General features: G+C 42.2%; 1 pseudogene; it reads right to left on the reverse strand.

Moving 5' to 3' along the window:
- Positions 1-1,674: 1,674 nt before the first annotated feature.
- LOC139746851 (eukaryotic translation initiation factor 4E type 2 pseudogene) lies at positions 1,675-2,376 on the reverse strand (annotated as a pseudogene).
- Positions 2,377-17,500: the final 15,124 nt, after the last annotated feature.

Genomic DNA, 17,500 nt, shown 5'->3' on the forward strand with positions numbered 1-17,500 from the left:
CAATGTCTAAGCTACATTTTTCTCCAACTTCACTATTTTCTTGTCAAAAACACCATGCATGAAAACTATCACTCCAATAACACAATAGAAGAAGGTGAGGATATTCCCTCAAAGGCCCAATCCGCTGTTCTTAACCCTACCTCGCTAACGCGGGAAATGGCGGATAGTATGAAAGAAGAAAAGAAAGAAAGATATATATATATATATGCATATATATATATATATATATATATATATATATATATATATATATATATATATATATATATATATACATATATACATATATATATATATATACATATATATATATACATATATATGTATATATATATATATATATATATATATATATATATATATATATATATATATATATATATATATATATATATATATATATATGCATATATATATATATATCTTTCTTTCTTTTCTTCTTTCATACTATCCGCCATTTCCCGCGTTAGCGAGGTAGGGTTAAGAACAGCGGATTGGGCCTTTGAGGGAATATCCTCACCTGGCCCTCTTCTCTGTTCCTTCTTTTGGAAATTAAAAACAAAAAACGAGAGGGGAGGATTTCCAGCCACACGCTCCCTCCCCTTTTAGTCGCCTTCTACGACACGCAGGGAATACGTGGAAAGAATTCTTTCTCCCCTATCCCCAGGGATAAGTAATCATCTATTCACCCATATATCCATAGCACCTTATAAAACACATTTCTGCACAAGTAATTAAATACTAAGTAATCAATCCATCATATAACCTCTTTGTCGTATACCCTCCCTATTATCTATAATAAAATAAAAAAAGAATCCTAAATACCTGTAAATAAAAGAGAACACTTGAACTTTCACCTTGCCTTTTATTGCTTTGATAATTTTCGTCCCACAAAGGGGCCCCTAAAACCAAAATATGGCCATCTACATAAAAAAAAGGTACAACATTCTTTTTTTTACAAAATCCAGGAACATTACTTTTTTCCATTACTTTGTAATTAGCTTCAAAATACTTCCTCCCAGTAAACACAAACTGTAAATGACCAACAGCTTATATGCTGCCAAGAGGCACAAAAAATATTTTGCTCAGGGATAAAATACTATCACTTTAAACTCATTTCCTAAATTCCACTGATCAAACCAAAGGAAGAGCTGCTTGAGGATGAAAAAACACTTCGCTTAGGGATAAAACACGATCACTTTAAACTTATTTCCAGACTTTCATTGATTAAACCAAAGCAAGAGACTGCTTGAAGATGGTAAACACATTGTGGACAGTAGTTTGATTTACCATTTTATGGTGGTCTAACTGTCTTGTTTGGGCCTGGTTGAAAAGCATGTCTTTGAATCTTTAGCGAGTTAAGCATAAAGCTGAAGTATAGCTCACAGACATATATTTCTTAAAAGGAGTACAGCTTAGATATTCCCATGTAATTCTGTGTCGGCTTTCAAAAATGTATCAGAGAAAAGGTATGTGTTGCCTTGTAAGCAATTCAGAACATACATCACCTATGTACATGACCACAACTGCAACTTGGCACAGATATATTCGCACTCACACAGATGCATAGAGTATGATGGTTGTCTCAACCTCTTCCCCCTTCCTCCCCCAAAATCTCTTCTCTCCAAGGAGGAGGAGGAGGAGGAGGAGGGGGGGGGCTGGAGGATAGAAACATCAGTGCAGGTCATGCCTCATGGGAGGGCAAGGTTTCCGCAGTAAGGTGGTCGCGGAGTGGGTGTGCTTGAGAGAATCATTATGAGTTTTATATTCCATAACTGTATTGGGAGGAAGGTTAAGAACTCGCTTCAAAGTGTCACGGATTCGTCCTGTTGTTACTGTGTCCTGTGCACTTCGATTCCAAATAGAGATAATGTCCTCCTGAAATCTCACTGATATGACAGCACCACAGATCTCATCTCCAACCATGAAGTGTTCACCTAGCATTGCCAATATCATGTTCTCCCAACACCGTGAAGCCAGTCCTTTGCGTAAACGAACAATCCATTTCCCCCCATTCTTATTCCCAACATCTTCCCACATGGGCTTTATTCCATCTGTAAAAATATGTATATCCGAGTGTGAAGTTAGGTCAACAGGAAGGACTAAACGACTATAGTAACCCCAAAACTGTTCCACTGATGCAAATCTTCCAAGTAACCTGAGGTTCTGGTCATAATTTTGTGTTGTAGCCTGCTTTCCTGGTGCTCGACGACTGAACCATATACAATAAGTATACTGCACTCTATGCTCTCCACACTTAACTTCAACTGGTGGCAATGGTTTTTATGTCTCCTTTGAGTCGCGATTTCCACCCTCTTCTTCACCCGAGTCATCATTAGGTTTACGAGCATCGTATTTGTTCACCATGGTGGACATGATATAAGAGTTGTCAACTACACAGTACTGTATTTATTTTATTTTGCTTTGTCGCTGTCTCCCGCGTAAGCGAGGTGGCGCAAAGAAACAGATGAAAAAATGGCCCAAATCCACCCACATACATATGTATATACATACGCGTAGACACACGCACATATACATACCTATACATCTCAACGTATACATATATATACACAAACAGACATATACATATATACACACGTATATAATTCATACTGTCATTCATACATTAAATAAGCTTACCAACCAGTCAGGCAGGACAGGAGAGAGAAGCTTGGTACAAGAGTCAGGCAGGAGAGGAGATAGAGGCTTGGGACATGAGTCAAGCAGGACAAGGAGAGAGTTTTGGGACGGGATTCAGGATGAATAGGAAAGAGAGACTTAGGACGAGAGTCATGCCGGATAGGAGAGAGAGATAGGCTTGGGACGAGAGTCAGGCTGGACAGGAGAGAGAGGCTTGGGACGAGAGTCAGGCAGGACAGGAGAGAGAGGCTTGGGACGAGAGTCAGGCTGGACAGGAGAGAGAGGCTTGGGACGAGAGTCAGGCTGGACAGGAGAGAGAGGCTTGGGACGAGAGTCAGGCAGGACAGGAGAGAGAGGCTTGGGACGAGAGTCAGGCAGGACAGGAGAGAGAGGCTTGGGACGAGAGTCAGGCAGGACAGGAGAGAGAGATAGGCTTGGGACGAGAGTCAGGCAGGACAGGAGAGAGAGGCTTGGGACGAGAGTCAGGCAGGACAGGAGAGAGAGGCTTGGGACGAGAGTCAGGCAGGACAGGAGAGAGAGGCTTGGGACGAGAGTCAGGCAGGACAGGAGAGAGAGGCTTGGGACGAGAGTCAGGCAGGACAGGAGAGAGAGGCTTGGGACGAGAGTCAGGCAGGACAGGAGAGAGAGGCTTGGGACGAGAGTCAGGCAGGACAGGAGAGAGAGGCTTGGGACGAGAGTCAGGCAGGACAGGAGAGAGAGGCTTGGCAGGAGAGTGAGGCTTGGCAGGAGAGTGAGGCTTGGCAGGAGAGTGAGGTTTGGCAGGAGAGTGAGGCTTGGCAGGAGAGTGAGGCTTGGCAGGAGAGTGAGGCTTGGCAGGAGAGTGAAGCTTCGAAGTAGAGAGCTCAGGATGAGAGAATGCTAAACATGAGATGGTCTTGTGGTGGGAGATGCTGGACACGAGAGACCTTTGATGGAGAGTGAGGCTGTGAAGAGGAATAGACTTTGTATGATGAAAACGAGAGTGAGGCTTGGGATGAAGGTTAGGTTGAACACGAGAGAGAGGCCTGGGATGAGAGAGGCGAGACAAGAGAGCCTTCAGGGGAGAGAGAGGCAGTGAACGAGAGAGAGGCTTGGGATGAAGGTTAGGTTGAACACGAGAGAGATGCCTGGGATGAGAGAGGCGGGACAAGAGAGAGCCTTCAGGGGAGAGAGAGGCAGTGAACGAGAGAGAGGCTTGGGATGGAAGATGCTGGAAACGAGATAGCTTGGGAGAGAGAGAGAGAGAGAGAGAGAGAGAGAGAGAGAGAGAGAGAGAGAGAGAGAGAGAGAGAGAGAGAGAGAGAGAGAGAGAGAGAGAGAGAGAGAGAGAGAGAGAGAGAGAGAGAGGCTCGTGATGATGTTGGTCATGAGAGGGGGTAGGGTGGGTCATGGGATGAAAGTTGGGCTTGACACGAGAGAAAGGCTTGGGATTAAGGTGATGTTGGGGAGGGGGAGGGGAGGGGGGATGGGATAAGAGTTAGGCTGGATACGAGAGAGAGGATTGGGATGAGAGTGAGGCTGTGAATGATCGAGAGGCTTCGGACCAGAGAGAGAGAGGCTGAACAAGAGAGGAGCCTGAGAGGAGAGTGAAGCTGTGGAGGAGAGAGAGAGAGAGATGCTTGAGATGAAAGAGGCTAGACACGAGAGAGGCTTGGGATGAGAGTCAGTCTGGACGAGAAAGACAGGCTTGGAATGGGACTCTGGATCTGAAGAAGAGAAAGGCTTTGGATGCGAAAAGCAGGATATGGGATAAACCCCTGGGATAAGAGTTAGGCTAGCCATGAGAGGGAGGCCTGGGATGAGAGTGAGGCTTTTAAGGAGACAGAGGCTGTGAATGAGACATAATCTTATGATAAGAGAAGCTGGACACAAGGAAGGGGTTGAGGAAACGTAAGGCTGTGAAGGAGAGAGAGGTTTGCTGTGAGAAAGGCTGGACACGAGAGAAACGCTTGGGATTAGAGTTAGGATGGATGCGAGAGAGAGACATCGGATGAGAGAGACGGTGAAGGAGAGATAACCTTCGGATGAGCGAGACTGGACACGAGAGGAAGGTTTAGGGCGACAGCAAGAGTTGATACGAGAGATAAGCTAAGGATGAAGCCAGGCCAGGCGCGAGAAAGGCTTGGAGTTACATAGATACACAGAGCACACAGCCAGGTGGTCTGGCCTTAACACTACTTAACAAAATGTATTGCCCTTAACAGCAGTAGAAGAAACGGAGAGCAAAGCAAAGACTCCCTCCCCACCCTCCACTCCCTCCGGCAACACGCAGCACGGAAAACAGGTAGAAAAAATACCTTGCAGGATTAATATGCCTGAAGGAAATGTTTACATGAAAGTCATAAGGTAGAATGAACATGAATATGTCTTGCATGCCATCACCAACGACATGCATCCCTTCACTTTCTGTTATAAAGACAATAGTAAGGATAAACTTAAGCTCCAGCCTCCCGACTTACCATGACTATATTATTCCTAATGTTGAAGAATGATATTATAAATGTTACTTACTCTCACAAAGCAGGTGACATGGGTTAATCAATGTTGGTATGTTACCTGGCCAGGGAGAGATCACTGGTTGAGAAGGTAGCATGATATACCACTGCGTTATGATAACTGATTAACTGAATTATTCCATAATGGAGAGAGAGAGAGAGAGAGAGAGAGAGAGAGAGAGAGAGAGAGAGAGAGAGAGAGAGAGAGAGAGAGAGAGAGAGAGAGAGAGAGAGAGAGAGAGAGAGAGGCTTGGGATGTAAGTTATCCCGGGCAATAGAGAGAGACTTGGGATGAGAGTGAGGGAGTGCTGAACACAACGTTAGAACATTACCACAAATGTCCTAACATTGCACAATGAAACTGATGCTCAGCCATAACATGTACTGACATACTATGTCTCTCTACACTAAACTAATAAGCTTACCAGAGTCAAGTTCATAGGTTCGAATTCCACCGAACTTGTGTATGATGATACAACAGTGGTGAATGATCAGCTTCCATGTCAAGGCACAACATTTCAAACAACCGACGGTTATATGAACTTCCTTCGATTATGTTGATAACTTTCACCACCTCATCCAGAACAGCTGTGAGCCTGTCTGGGATACGTGTGGCAGCCAGGGAGCGCTGCATGGTACATGAAGAAATGTTACCAAGTAATGTTATTACCACCTCTGATATTGTAGTCACAACCCCACTGTGTTTACCAGTCATGTTTGCTGCTCCATCACTTGTAATTCCTCTACAGTTGGCCCAGTTCAGTTTGTATTTTCCAGCTACCCAGTCATTCCCCACTGTGTACATGTGTGATCCCGATGTATATGTAGCACCGTAAGGTTAAGTAAGTCTTCCAAGAACATAAACCAAGAGTATTGCACACTTACATATGTCACGACTTTCCTCAAGATGAAGACCAAATTCTCCAGCAGTTTTCCTCAATATCATTATCCACCGTGACGTCACTGTCGTATCCACCGTGACGTCACTGTTGTGTCATCACTGAGAGGGAGGGACACATGTGATGTGGTGTGGCCGGCCACTCACTATATGCACAGTGGCGGATGATGGCAGAATAAGGTCATCACCGGAGGCACGGACGTATATGATGGTACCTTCTCTTGTGTCATGTCCACAACCTTATATGATGCCACGGGTCGTTAAGTGTTGCTTTCACTGACCACTTTCACTGACGTCTTCATTTGCTTCTTTCTTCTTCTCTGGAAATACTCGACTGGTTTACCAAGGAGGTCAGCTTTGTCTCTGGATGTCTCGTTAATTATGATGGTTTCAAACCTTCATGTACAAGAACTTCACTGCAGATCACACACCTGAGGCGCCTTGCTTCTCCTTTTTCCTGTTCACACCTGATAAAGCCAGACTTCATGGCTGTACTGCTGCTGCCTTGTGCATGACTTAACTTTCTTCTTGGCGGCGGGTGGGCGGCTCAGAAGAGGAGGGAGGATGATGAGGATGAGGCCTCCCCCACACACGCCTCTCTGCCTCTGTGTGTGTGTGTGTGTGTGTGTGTGTGTGTGTGTGTGTACCTTGATCAGGTGCCGCACAATTGATGATTGAGCAGTAGCCACTTTATTTCTTATAACAAAACCATCCATTGTGTGACCAAGCGTCAGGTAGGAGGCATAACACAGCACTAAAGAAGGCACAATGTTCACACTCCCTCCCTCCCTCCCTCCCTCCCTCCCTCCCTCCCTTCCCTCCCTCCCTCCCTCCCTCCCTCCTCCCTCCCTCCCTCCCTCCCCAGGGCACTACAAACCTAACTGAGGATAAGTTCGTTACTGTGACGAGGGAAAACGATTTCTGAACAAGTTCTCTCTCTCTCTCTCTCTCTCTCTCTCTCTCTCTCTCTCTCTCTCTCTCTCTCTCTCTCTCTCTCTCTCTCTCTCTCTCTCTCTCTCGTTTAATCATAACTACTTGTGGACCATTATCATTATGATGATGATAATGATGATGGTTATCATTATTACCATTATTATTATTATCATTATTATTATTATTATTATTATTATTATCATTATCATTATTATTATTATTATTATTATTATTATTATTATTATTATTATATTATTATTATTATTCTTATTATTATTATTATTATCATTATTATTATTACTATTGTTATTATTATTATTATTACTATTATTATTATTATTAGTCGTATTATCATTATTATTATCATTACTGTTGTTATTATTATTATTATTATTATTATTATTATTATTATTATTATTATTATTATTATTATTATTATTATCATTATTATTATTGTTATCATCATTATTATATTATCATTATTATCATTATTCTCATCATTATCATTATTATCATTATTATTATTATCATTATCATCATTATCATTATTGTTATTATTACTATCATCATTAATGCATTTCACTTATAACTTGTATATGTGTTTACGACGTTGTGACCCACTACACAGAAGCTGGTGACCCAGTCTGGGGTCAGGCGTGACCCGTACTTTGAAGAAGCCGTAGTTACTGCTTGACCAGCCAGGCAATATGTGGCAAGTTGCTGCCTCACATGTGGGGCCATCATCAACTGGGCCGTTTTGACACCTGTTTCTTTTCCTACACGTCCAAAGTTTTTAACTCTCTAACTTTTCATGTCTTCCCCAATATCTAGGAACTGGCACATTTCAAAAGACAGGATTTTCACTTTCTCAAAACTTCGTAAATATTTTCCCGTGTCTTTTCTTTTTCCGTTTCATAATTCTCTCTATATTTGAGTTAAGGTCCGGCCATGATGTGGACATTTGTCCATGACTGCAACCTTGAACGTGAAAACCAATAACACAGGATAAATTGTTGACCCACCAATAAGGAAGGTGTATAACTCGTCCTCCCTGCTGTTCAACTGTAGACTGAGAACTGTATAGTGTGTGATACTCCTGGTGGGGTGTCAAGTGCTCTGGCCCCTGTAGCACACACCCACACACACACACAACAACAACATGATGGTCAAATGATAAGCTGTAGGAATGAAGTTTATGAATGGAATATCAGTGAGACGATCCAAATGAATGAATGAGAGCGTAGTCAATACAGCCAGGTAATGTGTGGCCCAGTTATATTGAGGGATTCAAAAGTGCGCATCAATGATGGAGTTTACTATATTGTACAAACTTCCTCTTCAATGATGAAACTTAAAGGTTATGTTTAGTTCCAGAAACAGAGTTTAGTGTTTTCTTTTTAAAGGACAGAGTTCAAAGGATATCATTAGATTAATAGACTAAAATTTTCAATTGAATAAAAATAGGTAATGCAGGAGCTGTCATTTGACCAAGTCTATAAGTTCACAGTTGTTGAGCAGAATTCTAAAGTAAGTGTTGAGTTGATCTGATTAAAAGATTCAAGATTCAATGATGGTTTGCCCAAGTTTTCGTTTAACTGACGCACTTTCAAGATATGTTTATATGACGTATTTTCAAAGATTCAGTTGAAATAACGCGGCTGCAATATTCACTTTCAATTGATGGCATTTAAATGTTTCTCAAGGAAACAAACAGTTTAATGGATGGATCTTAAGTTCGGGTTCGCGTAACTGCTTTAAGGTTTTGCGTTTAAATGTCAGTGTTAAAATGTTCGTACCTACCAGGTCGACCAGATGGCGGTAGTGTGTAGACACAGCCATACCAGGTCGTATTTATCATCATTAAAGTCACCTTCCTTACTTACTTATGGCGGCGATGAAATTCACTGGTTCTTGATTGTGCACCAATTAACCTATCAGATAATGGTACAATGTTTGCCTGGTGTTGCATATATCACGTCTGTTGTTGAAACACAAGAATGCCAGGTGACTTTGGGAGTGGATGATAATGTAATGATCAATATAAATGTGAGAAATTGTAAATCTTCCTCACCAGACACAACACATGTTTGGATCTGGCGGGTCCCTTTTCTTTCGTCATCATTTCTTATGTTTACGATCAAGAAATGCCTCTTATCTTACATAAAAATTCTGTATAGGTATTTGATTAATGTTCTTCAACGAAGCGTTGTATAACTCTTCGTTAGTGAAGTTCATATCGTGTAATGGATCATGCATTACAAAGCTGTGTCTATCCACACAAGTGTTACACGTCCCAGGTAAAGATATATTCTAGAGATAGTGTATATCTAACATATATATGTGTTTTATAAATATTTATACAAAGTTTTCCTGAGGGACAATACCTAAGACTTTCGTATTAAAGTTGATCAGTTGTAAGTGATCAAGCATTACAAAGGTGTGTCCATTGCCACAGGTGCTACTGATCCCGGGTAAAGGTATTTCACCATCTTTGTATCTTTAACCTTTCTAGTTATAGATGTTTCATCCCTGATTCCGTCCTCACAATGGATGTATGTGGTTTGTGTTGTCTTAACATATCATTAGTCAGTTGAAGTGGAGAACATGCTTCTGAGCCTAGCCACTCTACTCTGTCTTCCACATGCTATTCAAGAGGTGTTACCGGATTCCGCCTATAAGTGTTTACGCCGGGAGTAACAAGTTACCTCTGGATGGCTTCTTCTTTTATTACTTTTGATGATTTGAAAAATTTGCGTAATAAATTTGGTTTTATGATGTTAATAAGATTGTTAGATTCACATATCATATTCTTTGTCATTTAATGAACTTTAGCTTGTTAGATTCAGTTGTGTCTTGTTGCTATTCAGAAACACTTTCTCTAAAAAATACTTAATTTCAGTTCATAAAGAACATTTTTTAGGAAAAACGTCGATGGTTTTTCATAAGCGTTCATCACCTCAAAAAAGCAAGTCTATTTTTCAAATTATACTTAATGGACTTTACTAAAGCTTTGAAGAATATAAACTCATAACTTAGAATCCTTGAACCTTGTGTTAATAGTAATTACATTACTCTTCTCTAAACAATACTTTTCTACAGTGTATAAAACCCGGATAAAAAGTCTGCAGCATAGATACTGACGCAATTATCTTTATGCTATTGAAAATATTACTGATTTCTACATGTAAAACATTTATCTGCAAAATAGAAATCTTTATGTTAGATATGTTAATCTTAACGATATCACGTTTCATATATTTCTGTACCTTGTGCTCCAGAAAAGTTATGAGATTTTATTTATTATCGCATAAAATAATTAGTTTAAATATCCCATGTATTATCAATATAAATCCACAAGGTAAATACACATTTGCCATCTGTATTCTATGGTAATCAGTGATAAGTTCTACTGAACTGATATGTGATACAATAAATGTGATCTGTCTATACTTCTCGTTAGAAAAATCTTTGAAACTTATATCCGATTTCTCGCACAAGCAGTCAAATTGTGTTTCCGAGTTTGATAGATTTTCTTAATATTTGATATCTATAAGAGACGTTGATTACTAAAAGCAATTTCACGATGGCAAAATCAGCCAACATTATCAACTGGTATGATGACGCAAGACGACTGCAGAAAGATGACCAGCGTCTCGTTGTACAGTGTACAATGGTGGACAGTGATATTCACTGTAGGTATACGCAAAATGATGTACTGTGTGCACATAGCAGGCAAATTAGAGGATCATCATAAGATTTAGAAATAGAACTATCAAGGAAGGAGAAAGACGTAGGTGTAATTATTAGTCGAGATGTAAAGCCAATACATAAACATCATGAGCAATGTGTACTGCTCCTCCTCCTCTGGAAGGGCAAGTCACAGCCAAGACATATTCAGTTACTCGTGGATTACTTGCCTTGCACTTACAGTTGGAGTCCGGTAACACCATTTCAATGGTATCATTTGACAAACAGAGTAGAGTGGCTAGGCTCAAAAGCGAGTTCTGCACTTCAACTGACTAATTATATGATAAGGATAAGGAGGGTAAAACATAGATTTCGATTGTAAGGCTGGAATCAGGGATGAAACATGCATAACTATAATGTTTAAGGAATAAAGATAGTGAAATACCTTTACCCGGGATCAGTAGCAGCTGTGGTAATGGACACACCTTTGTAATGCTTGATCACTTACAACTGATCAACTTTAATACGAAAGTTTTAAGTATCGCCCAGCAGGGGAATATTGTACAAATATTTACAGATAACATAATCCGTGTTGGACAGACGCCATTTCTAGGAAATATCTTTAAAGACTGGGACGTGTAACACTTGTGTGGATAGACACAACTTTGTAATGCATGATCCATTACACAAAATGAACTTCACTAACGAAGAGTTATACAACGCGTTGTTGAAGATCATTCAGGAAATTATACCTAATGAATATTAGGTACGTTGCATTTGTTGGAAGTAAACCTGAAAAATGATGCTGAGAGAAAAGTGACGTAATGGTAAATAATTTGTTAAAAGTCTAAAAATTTTGATCTTAAAGTAGTCGTCTTGTGTTGGGTCATCTTTAAGCACCAAGAGAACATAGTCTGTGTTATGTAATCATAAATACATATATTTTCAACGCCTTTCATCACTTCTTCCAGACCTTTACGGATTTTGGCTCAAAGATCTTGGCTTTGTGACAGTTACAAAATACAGCACAATACATATTTATCACACAAGAATCATTTATCACAATAGTTGTCATATTTCTTACCGGAACCTTTAAGCTTTCAGCAACATTGTAAGTACCTAACACATTCATCTGCCTCATTTACATGCATATAGATATATCTACAAGTGTATATGTACATGTTTTATATTATTTCTCTGAATTTAAAGTTTATTATGATATCCGTCTGGACAATACATACTAATGGATACCACAAGATATGTACAGTTACTAAAAGATTATTCTGACTGCTACATACTCTGTAACTTGTGATGACTGGAACATATTTCAGTGTATCTGTAATGTGCACAATGCACTTAACGACACAATTAAAGCAGTATAAACCATAGGGTTATATGAACATAAGAAATGAAAATTCGAAGCATCAGACATAGCCCAGCGGTGTTTACAAACAAGATAATGTGTGTCATTATAGCGGTGTAGCTGACGTCAGCACCACGTCACGAGTTAGAAAAGATAATGTGTGATAGCAGGGTAGTGGCTGTTATGGTGGTATGATATGGTCAGCAAGTGTTAGACTACAATACAAGGTTGACCTTCATGATAGATGGAGGAGGAGGTATGTTAACACAACAGTAATGAAGTAATCACACAACTTGCAATCACTGATTCTCAGATCCATATTACAAGGTTGTCATTATATAGTATGGGTTCATGTGCTGGTGTAATGGTTTAGTGTATGTTAGAGAAGGTGAACACGTTTAGCCAGCCAGGAACTGACTTGTATTACCATCACTACTTTGTGTAAGCAGCCGCCGTTGTTGTTATGACACCACCTAACCTGTCAGTCATGGACGATCACACATTCCGGACTCCAGCGTGTCCAAGGTGGCCCCTCATATCTGGCCATCTTGGCTCACGTGAGCAGTACCCGTGCCCGGCTACGGCTCCTGGCGCCCACCTTCCCTGACAAGAGCAGTCCACACCCTGACTGTGGCTCCAGCCATGATATGCCAGGATGTGGCACCAACATAATGTGTGGACGAGTCTGGAACCCACTGTATACAACGTTGCTCGTGTGTATGTACGAGTTGTCTTGTACGAGGAGGAATGTGGTGTTGTCATGGGAGAATGAGCCTTCCTCAGCAGTAAGCAGGACCTCCTCCAACACCTCTATATACTTAATACTCCCCGTGAACTGTCCTGGACCTGCCAGCAACACCACCTGCCTCAAGCCATCCTTATAACCCGACACCAACTGTGCCACCTGCCTGGGTTCCAGCCACACGTACGTGCGGCTTCATATCTGATGATGATGATTGATGAGAATACCTTAGATAAGCGTTATCATCCTGGTATGATGGGATGAGTTATCCCGGGATGTGTGGCACAAGATGTCTTACATTACCATCAATTGTCTACATAATGACTACACCAACCTGACCTAAGATACAGGGGCAAGAATCTGGTAGTGATAAAGAATTTATCATATCTTTAATTGATCACCTACGCCTACACTAGTGCGGTGGAAATGTCTAATACAGAGAGAGAGAGAGAGAGAGAGAGAGAGAGAGAGAGAGAGAGAGAGAGAGAGAGAGAGAGAGAGATGTAGCAGGCTTGTCTGTATACTGTGATACATACTCCATTACTCCTCTCCATGTTGGCCTCCGTCAGCTGTGGCATCTCTGCTGGTGTACGGCCATACAGACCACTGGTGTGGTGGTGTTGATCGTGTGTCATCATCATGATGTGCACACCAATCCAAGTCGTGGACGGACGGCTGCTGGCGGCAGTGGTCAAGGGGTTATTGTGGATGATGATGGCTATGTCCCGCGCAGGCAGGCCCACCGCACGCTGATGCCAGGTGTCCTGGGCCACTGTATCATGGTGCTAACTTGTGCCGCCCGCGCCACGCTGATGCCAGGTGTCCTGGGCCACTGTATCATGGTGCTAACTTGTGCTGGGAAACTCCAACCTGCCTGCTGATCACACCATCGTTCACGCGCACACTATGTACACTCTGCTGATTCGGGCCGACCGTTAAATATCGACAACCAATATCGTTTACTCCTTGTTTGCTCTACGCTCAATACGGGGCATTGGGCATGGCGCCCACTGCCCCGTATTGTCAACTCTCTATTATTGTTATGATTCATTGGGAACGAGGGGCCGGGGGGGGGGGGAATCCTCATGAGCCAAAATCATTATCACTGACAAGAAAACAAATGTAGACATTACACAGTAAACAGGCTTATTAAGCGTGAGAAAATAGCGTATCGTGTAAGGGAACAGCGTCACAAAATATACCACACTTGTACATGCACAATTCACTTGTTTTTCATTATTTTTTAAAAGAAATAGTGAACGTATATGTTTGTAAATGTTGAACAGTTATTGTGAAATCAAGGCCATTGCCACAAAGCAAAGGTAAGCGAAAACAGATGTGTACTTACGGGAAAAATTATCTGGTGATGTCAAGTGACAGATGACCAAAAGGTGACGGTTGATGGCTACGCTCAGTATGGGGCCCGGAAGCGGGACGCAGCGTAGCGTCCGAAAACATTACGATGGCATTACTTAACAGTTTAATGTTCATAATCATGTTTTATTTTTCTTAGTATTATATTTTCTTCGTTATTTTCACAATTAGACATTCTTAGTTTTATAACTGAATATCAGACGTGATCAATCATGTAGTTTGTGCATGATTTGTGCATTGTGTTGCCAGAGCGGAGTTCGGACACATGGCAGTGCGAGATATCAGTTGTGGTTTATTGTTAACGACACACCTGAATAAACCGAGTCTAGTGTCTTATAGACCAGGCTGGTACAGCCGCCCGTTACACATCACAATATCATCATCATCATCATCATATAAGGCTGCAGCTCACCATCATTGGCCTGATATATCTGTATGTTGACCTTACGTGTCAACAACATTAAACAACTGGAGTTATGAAGAATGATTTGCATTTCCTATTTTTTGTGAGACACGAAACAAGTTTCATAAATCCCGTAGATTCTTACTGTGATAGGAAAATGTTCCCTCGTCTAATGGGACAAGAAAATGATACATGTTTCATTTTAGAGTTTAATGACATCTTCAACTTAAGACCATTCATGGTGGATTGCAGGTTTTCAATCGTTTGAGTGAGCTTATGTTGATAATACCTGCAGAAAACTAGGAGTGAGTTCTGCTTGTAATGTCCAGGTCAATCCAATGGTCCATTATGGCAAGGTCAACACAATGTGGTCAAGTGACTCATTACTGGATTCACATCTAAGCTTCACCAGCTAAGCTTATCCCAAGCCTTTCTCTCGTGTCCAGCCTAACGCTCAGCCCATGACCCTCTCTCTCTCTCTCTCTCTCACGTATAGCCTGTCTCACCCCAAGCCTTCGTTTCGTGTCCAGCTTAACTCTTATATTCCAAGTCTCTATCTACCGTGTCAAACCTCCATCATACCAAGCCCACATCACCTTCACAGCCTCTCTCTCTCTCTTGTATCCAACTTAACCCTCAACCCAGGCTTCTTTCTCAAGACCAGCCTCTCTCTCATCTTAACAATATCGCTCTCATTCCAAGCTTTTCTCACGTCCAGCCTCGCTCTCATCACCAGCCTCTTTCATTCTTGTAAACTTTCACTTTCAGCCCAAATCTTGCTCCCGTCTCCAGCCTCTTTCACATCCTCTCCCTCATCCCACGCCTCTCTCCCGTGTCCACGCTAATTCTCATCTCAAGTCTCTCTCTCCTGTCCAGCCTGACTCTCGTCCCAAGCCTCTCTCTCCTGTCCTGCCTGACTCTCGTCCCAAGCCTCTCTCTCCTGTCCTGCCTGACTCTCGTCCCAAGCCTCTCTCTCCTGTCCTGCCTGACTCTCGTCCCAAGCCTCTCTCTCCTGTCCAGCCTGACTCTCGTTCCAAGCCTCTCTCTCCTGTCCAGCCTGACTCTCGTCCCAAGCCTCTCTCTCTCGAGTCCATCCTAACTATCATGACAATTATCTTTCTCCGTCACAGTGTCTTACCCTAAGCCTCTATTTCCTTCACAGCCTTTTCCACATCTAAAGCCTCTCTCTCTCGTGTCCAGCCTCTCTCACACAGTCTCCCTTCTCTCTCTCTCTCTCTCTCTCTCTCTCTCTCTCTCTCTCTCTCTCTCTCTCTCTCTCTCTCTCTCTCTCTCTCTCTCTCTCTCTCTCTCTCTCTCTCTCTCCTAACCTATCTCGTTTCCAGCATCTCCCATTCCAAACCTCTCTATTGTTCACTGCCTCTATCTCCCCTAAAGGCTCTCTCTTTTCCCGCCTCTCTCATCCCAGGCCTCTCTCTCGTGTTCAACCTAACCTTCATCCCAAGCCTTCCTTTCCTTTTCATCTTCTCTTATACAAAGTTTATTCCTCTTCCACAGCCTTACTCTCTATCAAAGGTCTCTCGTGTCCAGCATCTCCCACCACAAGTCTCTCTCATGTTTAGCTTTCTCTCATCCCGAGCTTCTCTCAACTTCGATACCTCACTCTCCTGCCAAGCCTCACTCTCCTGCCAAGCCTCACTCTCCTGCCAAGCCTCACTCTCCTGCCAAGCCTCTTTCATGCCCAGCCTATCTCATACAAGCCTCTCTCTCCTTCAAAGCCTCAATCTCCGGCCAAACATCTTGTGTTCAACCTCTCTCATCCCGAACCTTTCTCTCCTACAAAGCCTTACTCTCATCCCAGGCCTCCCTCTCCCTCCCTCTACACCAGCGGTATTTCAACATTTTCAGTGTTGCAGGGCCACATGAATTTGGGGAAGAATTAGAGAAATTATGGAACTCTTTATAATGTGTCCCATTATCACAATGTTGCTTCAAATCTTACAATTGCAGGTGCCGGGCTACCACAATAACCGCTACCTGATTGCCACTCTCCTGGAGGAGGAGGAAGAAGCCGATGTTGTGATAGTAAACATCACATGATGTATCACTAATGGTCATAAGATCAAACATTATGGCTACACATCCCGACAATCACCAGACTGTGTGTGGCACAGCACGAAGGACGGAGTCGCCCGCCAGTCTTGTACGAAGCACAATACAATATCTCACTACTTCCTGCCGCTTTCAATACTTTCTATCAGTCAAGATACTCACACTACGTACGTACGTACACCGTTCTATTATCCTTTGTGCATCTTCACTACTGGCGTTTTGGACCTTATCTGAATGAGTCAGATCAAATGGTTATCAGGGACACAGAATACATTACACTTGTCCACTGTCTTTGTCTTTCATACATCTTTCATACTTGCTTGCCATTATTACACGAAAGTTCACTTGGGAACTTATCCTGTTTTATTTTCTCCGTGGACTCATAGGAATATATATTTATTTTTTTATTTATTATACTTTGTCGCTGTCTCCCGCGTTTGCGAGGTAGCGCAAGGAAACAGACGAAAGAAATGGCCCAACCCACCCCCATACACATGTATATACATACGTCCACACACGCAAATATACATACCTACACAGCTTTCCATGGTTTACCCCAGACGCTTCACATGCCTTGATTCAATCCACTGACAGCACGTCAACCCCGGTATACCACATCGCTCCAATTCACTCTATTCCTTGCCCTCCTTTCACCCTCCTGCATGTTCAGGCCCCGATCACACAAAATCTTTTTCACTCCATCTTTCCACCTCCAATTTGGTCTCCCTCTTCTCCTCGTTCCCTCCACCTCCGACACATATATCCTCTTGGTCAATCTTTCCTCACTCATTCTCTCCATGTGCCCAAACCACTTCAAAACACCCTCTTCTGCTCTCTCAACCACGCTCTTTTTATTTCCACACATCTCTCTTACCCTTACGTTACTCACTCGATC

This window comes from Panulirus ornatus, chromosome 5 (assembly GCF_036320965.1).
Source record: "Panulirus ornatus isolate Po-2019 chromosome 5, ASM3632096v1, whole genome shotgun sequence".
In the NCBI taxonomy this organism is placed as follows: domain Eukaryota; kingdom Metazoa; phylum Arthropoda; class Malacostraca; order Decapoda; family Palinuridae; genus Panulirus; species Panulirus ornatus.